The sequence below is a fragment of the Porites lutea genome, chromosome 5, assembly GCF_958299795.1.
Source record: "Porites lutea chromosome 5, jaPorLute2.1, whole genome shotgun sequence".
Classification (NCBI taxonomy): Eukaryota; Metazoa; Cnidaria; class Anthozoa; order Scleractinia; family Poritidae; genus Porites; species Porites lutea.
Genome location: NC_133205.1, coordinates 32,801,840 through 32,809,041, shown reverse-complemented (window position 1 = coordinate 32,809,041; position 7,202 = coordinate 32,801,840).

Here is a 7,202-nt window from a genome sequence, read left to right as displayed (position 1 = left end):
CCAAGAACAGACCATGATAGTATAAAAAGTGACGGTAGCCTGTATACAAACCCTCCCCCCACCCCTCCCCTCGAATTTTTTTTTTGTTTCTGAGGGGAGGGGGGTAAACAGGCTATATCGGCGAGTGCAGTCAAATAATCTAAAATAAGTCTTTTTTATGATTCTTTTTCTTTCAAAATATTAATATAGAAGTACACGTTTTTCCCCAAAATCAAGAAACGCCTCGGTTCATATCCAGCCTTTCATGTAAAAAAAGGTCGTTGTCTCGCCGCTAATTCAGCTGTTGTTTTACACGACTTAAAAAGTCTTACATTATAGTCAGACCCTTAAATTTACCATGGAAAAAGGTCGGCGATCCTTTTAAAACGAATTGAAGTTGTGGCAGTAAAATATATGTATTTTACATCTCACGCAAAAGGGAGAGAAAATTAAAGTGACCACTCAAAAGATTATAAAAATAAAGAATCAAGTTTTTTTTTTTTTATTTATTTATACTTTACTACAGTTTGCACATATATGTGAGTAAAAAACCTTTCCGAAATACTGTAAAAACTTATTCTTTTATATTAACTTCTACTTTTCCAATTTTTTTTGGCTTTTTTAACTGATACAGCAATTCCTGATTTTAGCAACTTACGAGACTACGTGAGATTAAAAACTAATCCGAAATCTGACTAGAATGAGCACTAAGCTCTACGTTACAAACTTCATTGATACAATGTACGAAAGAAAAACTCTTTGGCTTTGCTCTCTTGATGTTTCTAAATTCTCCGAGGCAGGGGAGGGACTCGAGTCTAGTATTTGTGGTTCAACTGCTTGTAAAGTTCTCCTTGTACTGGTATCAACCAATGCCACAATTCTCTCATCACCCCCAGTTCCCATTTGTCCTGTTCTTTCTGTGTGGCGGTAGGTTTGAGGGTGGGCTGGACAGAGGCACCTTGATACGTGACTTGATAACCACGACAGTTTTCCTATGCAAAGAAAGAAAAAAGAACAGTTTGTATGAGAGATAAGGAAAGTATGGTAAAAACTTTATTATCAGTATGACGTAGTCTTCGGTTTTCATAATAGTATTATAGTATTATATAGGGCAGGAAAGAAAACATATCTGAATGTCCAGCAACTCCCTTAAAAGATTTGAGGAAAAATAAACAGCCTCTGTGTTCATAAAGACATGTACAAATGCGTTTACAATAATGACAGATAGGACGAGAACAAGGCAGCAATCACATACTAGTAAGGGTTACGTTAAACTCATGCAATAACTGACATCTTGATAAATCGACTAAATGAATGAAACCACTGATTGCAACCGCTTTTGCTGGCCTTAAGTAGTATTAACTAGTAATTTACTATTCTGATTCACGTACCAGATCCCGAAGGCTGCCAATTAACCTGTTGATTTTTCCATCAATGGTTTCGAACTTGGCCAAAAATAAACTGTCCTTCTTCTCGTGAGTTTTCATCTCCTTGATAAATTCTTTAAAGGTGAGGAGATCTTTTATTTCCATCTGAAGGAGCGTTTCTTCCTAAAAGAAAAACATGTATTAAATAAAAAGACAAATAAATAAAATCAGATGTTTCATAACTTCATTCGCTGTGTATTTAATACCGGAAACACACTTTCCATCTTCGATTCCAAGAAATCTGTTCTTTTGGTGGTATTTACTTTTTATGGTTGAATGGATCATAAAAGCCCTTAGTCGAAAATTTGCATACTCAAAATGAAAGTCGTGGACTGTCTTGCATCTATCCTATTTTTAGGTTTAATGTCGTTCTGTATCCCTTTCGGATGAATTCTTTAACCCTTTAAAAAATGATCCTGTTACAATTACAACAAGGAGTAACTGGTGCACTGTCTGAATATACAAAGGATTGATGCAAGGACAAAACTTGTGTGAGCTTAATTAACTTAGGGAGAAAAGATCACAAGAGCTGCTATCGCTGATAGAGCATGATGTGTGTTTGCCAACCAAAATATATGATCCTGATTAATGTCAAGTTAGAAAGCTTCCACTAGAGCAGCCAAACCTCTGCTCGTTGGAATTAAAATTAACGGTCTAAGGATTAGCGATTATTGATCTTAAACCAAAAGCTGAAGCAATATCTTAACTTTTGATAAAAAATTTAACTGGTTTCATGTCAAAGTTTTTCAAGTTTGTAATTTTCGGCCTTGTTATCTACAATTGTTGCCGAAGACATAATCCTATTTTTAAGCACAAGCGACCTTCAACATTTCTAACTTATGTAAAAGATTACCGGTACTTACCGGTATCTTTTCTGGTTGGTGTATTGGTCGAGGTAGTAGTGGAATTCGGCGCAGATATTCGTCGTAATCTCTGTCACCAAGACGAACCTGGGCCTGAAAACAAAACGGGACAAAGTATTATTAGACAGAGATAAATTGAATCACATTGAACGTTTAAGACGAGGATATTGAATCCTAAAAATCATAAAAATTAACAAGATTATAAATAAACGCTAAAATTCTTAAGGGTCGCTGCCATGATCTCTTAAGGTGGTTTCAGCTAGTGCTACCGATAAATATTTCAGCAGTAAGCGGTTTTTAATTTGAAACGAGTGATAGCACTTCGAATCTTTCTTATTTTATAAAAAAAGGGCGAAATAAAGCAACATAACTCTGACATTTTTGTTTCCAAATTTTAAAACGGCAAGGGTGGAGAAGCTACTCATCATTTTCAAGGGTAAGGCGGTTAAGCAGTTTCGCAGTTGACTGTTGAGCATAAACTTCCGTGTACTTTCTTCAGTTTAGGTTCTCTGATACTTTTATTCCCCAACACGCCAAATATAAGATGATTCACTCTTTAACAACAGCTTAACAAAGCCTTTGACTTAATAACAGAGTGGGAGAGAAGAACAAAAAGTCGGTTGGAATAAGGCATTACTGATTCAGCAAATAAGATCAAGGGGACTATCGATCTGGGCATTTGCTGCTGAGTAGCCGAGTGAGGGTTATTTTAAACTATTAATTTCACTTACAAAGTTTGCTTGTGTTTCAACAACAGTCTTTGAGAGTTGAATGACATAGGAATAAGTAAAGTTTTTTATAAGTTCTGGAGATACACGTAGGAGCGAAGCCGGCACGCATACTGACGAGGCATTTCCACCACTGGAGAACAGAGGAAGAGCTGTCCAGACGACGAAAATCATCATAGCGTAAAAACCTGGGGAAAAAAAAGAAGAACATAATATACCATCATACATTGTTTGGTTGGTAAAAAGTAATAATGACAATTATAATAAATTTGCCATATTTGAGTTTTATTCCCAGATGCAATACTGCAACGCCGCCTTTTACCTGCCTAAGTATAGAAGTACTCTTGACTAGTTTTTCAATTTTTAAGTTGAAGTTGGTTCTTTATATTTCAGTGAGCCTTTCTCCTTATGAATTGTTTTCTGATAACTCAATAATGCAAGGTAAAAAAAGGTGTTCAATTTTCAACACATTAACCACTACTCATGGTTCCTTAATTATTGATTGAAAGGCACTGTCAGTAACAAATACTTCGTGTTACAGTTTGAGTTCATCAGAACTTAATGTAGTCCGACCCTGTAATTTTGTTTTCAATATTAAATGAAATTTAACCTTCATTGATCAATTAGAGAGTTAGTAACTTGATGACTGAGTATTAAAGAATCAAGGCACTTACCGGGATTTGAAGTCTTCATTCTGCTTTCACAAAGATTCTGGGGTTCGTTTTCTTGTATCTCTCACTGAATGGACCACACGCATTAAAACGCCGGGTTAAATTGTCTCTCCGCAACAATGCTAGGGAATTTGGAAAATCTCAAATTTCCCCAATTTTATATTGTCACAATTAAAAATAAAATAACCCCTTACCAGTCATCCACTTTATACTTTAAATATAAAGTAAACATTTTTTCTCGCGCTTTTCCTGTTTTTTACAATTTCCTCTATGACCCTCTATCATATCCAAATTTTAGCAATGCTACCAGTTAAAAGAGAGTTATCATTGCTTCTTAAGCCCATTTCACTGAAATATGCAGCATAAACAGTTGAAAAATTTACGTGTCTCTAAATGTAGACACTAGCGGATGTCGTGACTTAAACGCTTTTTAAAGTAGAATTTATTTTATTTTGTCTTAATTATTAAGCCTGATTTTATCCCTGGTTTTCGATTTTTTTTCGTCAGGAAAACCACCCCACTGACATCTTACGACAGTTTCAGTACTGATCAAATTACAAAACTATAAAATTGTAATTTGATGCTTCTCGTTGTAATATTATACTCGTTAAACTATCGGGTCGTATTACAAATCAAAATTTAAATGAACAATGAAGAGCGTCACTGATTTGGTATTTTCACTGATCACTGAAATCTTCTTGAAAGAAAGTGCAATAGCATGGCGATGTCAGGAATAATTCGTTAACTGTGATTTAAACTGAAAAAGATAATCTTAAGTACGTTACTAAAATTTGTACTTCCGGTCCTCCGGATTCCGCTGTATTCAACGGAATTCGAAGGAACTTAACCGATTTCTTTCAACTGAATTTCCTTTCAAGCTAAGCTAAGCTAAAATATAATATATCGGGAGAATTGTGGAATATATAGTTTGTGAATTTGTTGTGGGAATAAAATATTGTTCTCATTAACTTTGAATTAACGTGGATTGTAAAACTGCATGGAAAGCAAAAACTTAAAACGGCCTTTCCGCGGGAGTTTGTAACGTTCCTTCTTGATTTTAATTGCTCATTTTCGGGTGTTGTCACTGTTTTTGATAATATTAGTTTTTCTGACGAGACTTTTAACCAGCCACATGCGGTTAGTTTCAAACATCAACCGACACAAAACAAGAATATGTAGAAAAATCAAAGGATATTGAAGTGAGCAGTGGATGTGTTTTTTTGTTTGTTGGTGTTGGTGTTTTTTAATCAACTGCTTTTATCATAGTTCTGCCTATCCTCACAAATTAAGTATTATAACAAGCTTCATCTCTAATTTTTTGGCATCTGAGCTTTAAAGCCCAGAGTTCAGTTATTTGTCAACCTTTAGTCCATTTTGTCTCTTATGGTGGAGTTACATTTTTCCCGGAACTTTAAAATCAAAAATAATCTGTTGCGTCACATTCATTATCTTTATATTATAATTTTAATTCAGATCAATTATTTTGTAAGTGAAAACGCTGTTCTGTCCTATGTCACGAAAACGCCTCGATCGAAGATGCTGAGTTAGATCTCGGCCACTTCTTACGTCAATGCTATCATGTGATGAATAAAAAAGAACCTTGGAAGCAACAAATATTTTCCCTAAAGATTCTCATTTGACACTCAGCAAATTTTGACCAGTTTAATCCATGATGATCGATAGACACCTGTAACAGCAATAATTACTTCTCAAATTCAACCGGTATTACAGTATATCGATTTAATCGTTCTTACTTTATTATTCCGACTTTTGTCATTTTAATCGTATTTCAGCTGATCAGTCATGAAAAAACAAAGATGTAACGATCTTGATAAATTGTATTCAAAAATCGTTGGAAAAGCAGAGATAGTACTGAAAAGTGATTCAAAGGACAATTATTTCATTGTGGTAACAGAGTTTTTCATTTAATAAGCACTTGTTAAACTTAATTTACTGCCGCTTAGCTTAATAAACAGTAGATTTGAAGATATATTTTTTTTTTGAACTAACAATTTTCTAAAAAAATCACGGAAGTGTAAATTCAAGGGTCAATTTTTCCATGCCCGACATTAAGAGAAAGGAAGTTGTTTGCGATCACGGTAGTCAGTTTGCAATATTAACCATTTATCCCCGCCAATTCATATCCCGTTTTGTTCAAACAGAATGACTGGATTAATATTCAGTATAAGTTAACCTTAGTAATCGCCTTTTGAATAGAAAATGCCGTGGACGAACTCTTACAAAGTACAAAGTGCACCCCCCAACCGCGCCCCCCCCCCCCCCCCCCCTCCTAGCTCCATCGATTTCAGAATTTCCTTGATTTCCACTTAAAGGTGGTTTTGAATTACCATAAGCAAGCAAAAGACGGGAATGCTTTCCTGAAGCAAATATAACTGCGTACACAAATGCAATATATCCTACTTCTTGTTACATTCAGTCTGATACAAAAATTCTCCCATTTGCCTATCACTTCTCTAAATTTGAAGCGGTGATTTCACCAATTAGCTAAACATAACAGCCTTATAAATATCGCTCAATAGCCGTGAGAATTATAAGGTACACTCAGTTCACGCAATACTTAGAAACTCGACGGCAGTATAATTTTCTATATTTTTTCACACCCAGAGCAACCAAGGTAAGGAAATTTTTACGTATAGTTTCAACTTCATGATCCTAGAATTCTTAACATCTTTGGACGTAACTTATGTAGGAGAAAATACTTCTGATTAGCAAAACAAATCAGAAAAATACACTGATGTCAAAACTAGTAAGCCCCAGTAGTTTGGACCAGCAGTTTAGGTATTCTAAAACACCGGGGCCGGGCTGCTCAAAGATAGGTAAACTAACCTAAGGTAAATGCGAAATTTACCTGAATATCAATTGTGACAGCCAAAAGGCAAATTCTGTTTATTTTTTTGGTCTACAATTTGATGAGAGGATGGTCTAGTTAAAATAGAGAAAATTATCCGAAAAAATACTTTTGAAAAAAAGAAACAGAAACCCGGATTACTTGTTTTAAAAGTCGAAAACTATATTTTGCTGTCTAATTTATGACATAATTTTACCGCCAAAAACCGTTTAAGTTGAAAATCCAAAAACATACCATTGTTGGGAATACCGAGGGATATTTTCCTGAAAAGTTTTAGCTCAAGCGGATGTAAAAATTGCAAAACTTAGTTTGAACTGGAAACCAATTTTTGCTTGCAGCCGACGCGGCGTGGTTGACAAAATTGCTATATATTTAAATCAGACTTCTGCTGAGACCTATAAAGAAACACACAGAATCGATCGGTCAATAGATTAGCGATCACGTTCAAAATTCAGTCTCCATTGATCACCTGGCTAATTGATTGGCTGATTGGGTTTGTCAGAATGATGAATGGCGGACTGATTGGTTGATTGATCGATCGATTAATCGATATAAGTCGTCGATTTTACATTGAACTTGATTAAAGGGCGTATGTCGCTATTTGCTATCTTTTGAAGAAGCTGAAACTTTTTTCGCATCAATTGAATTCCAAAAATAACGACCCA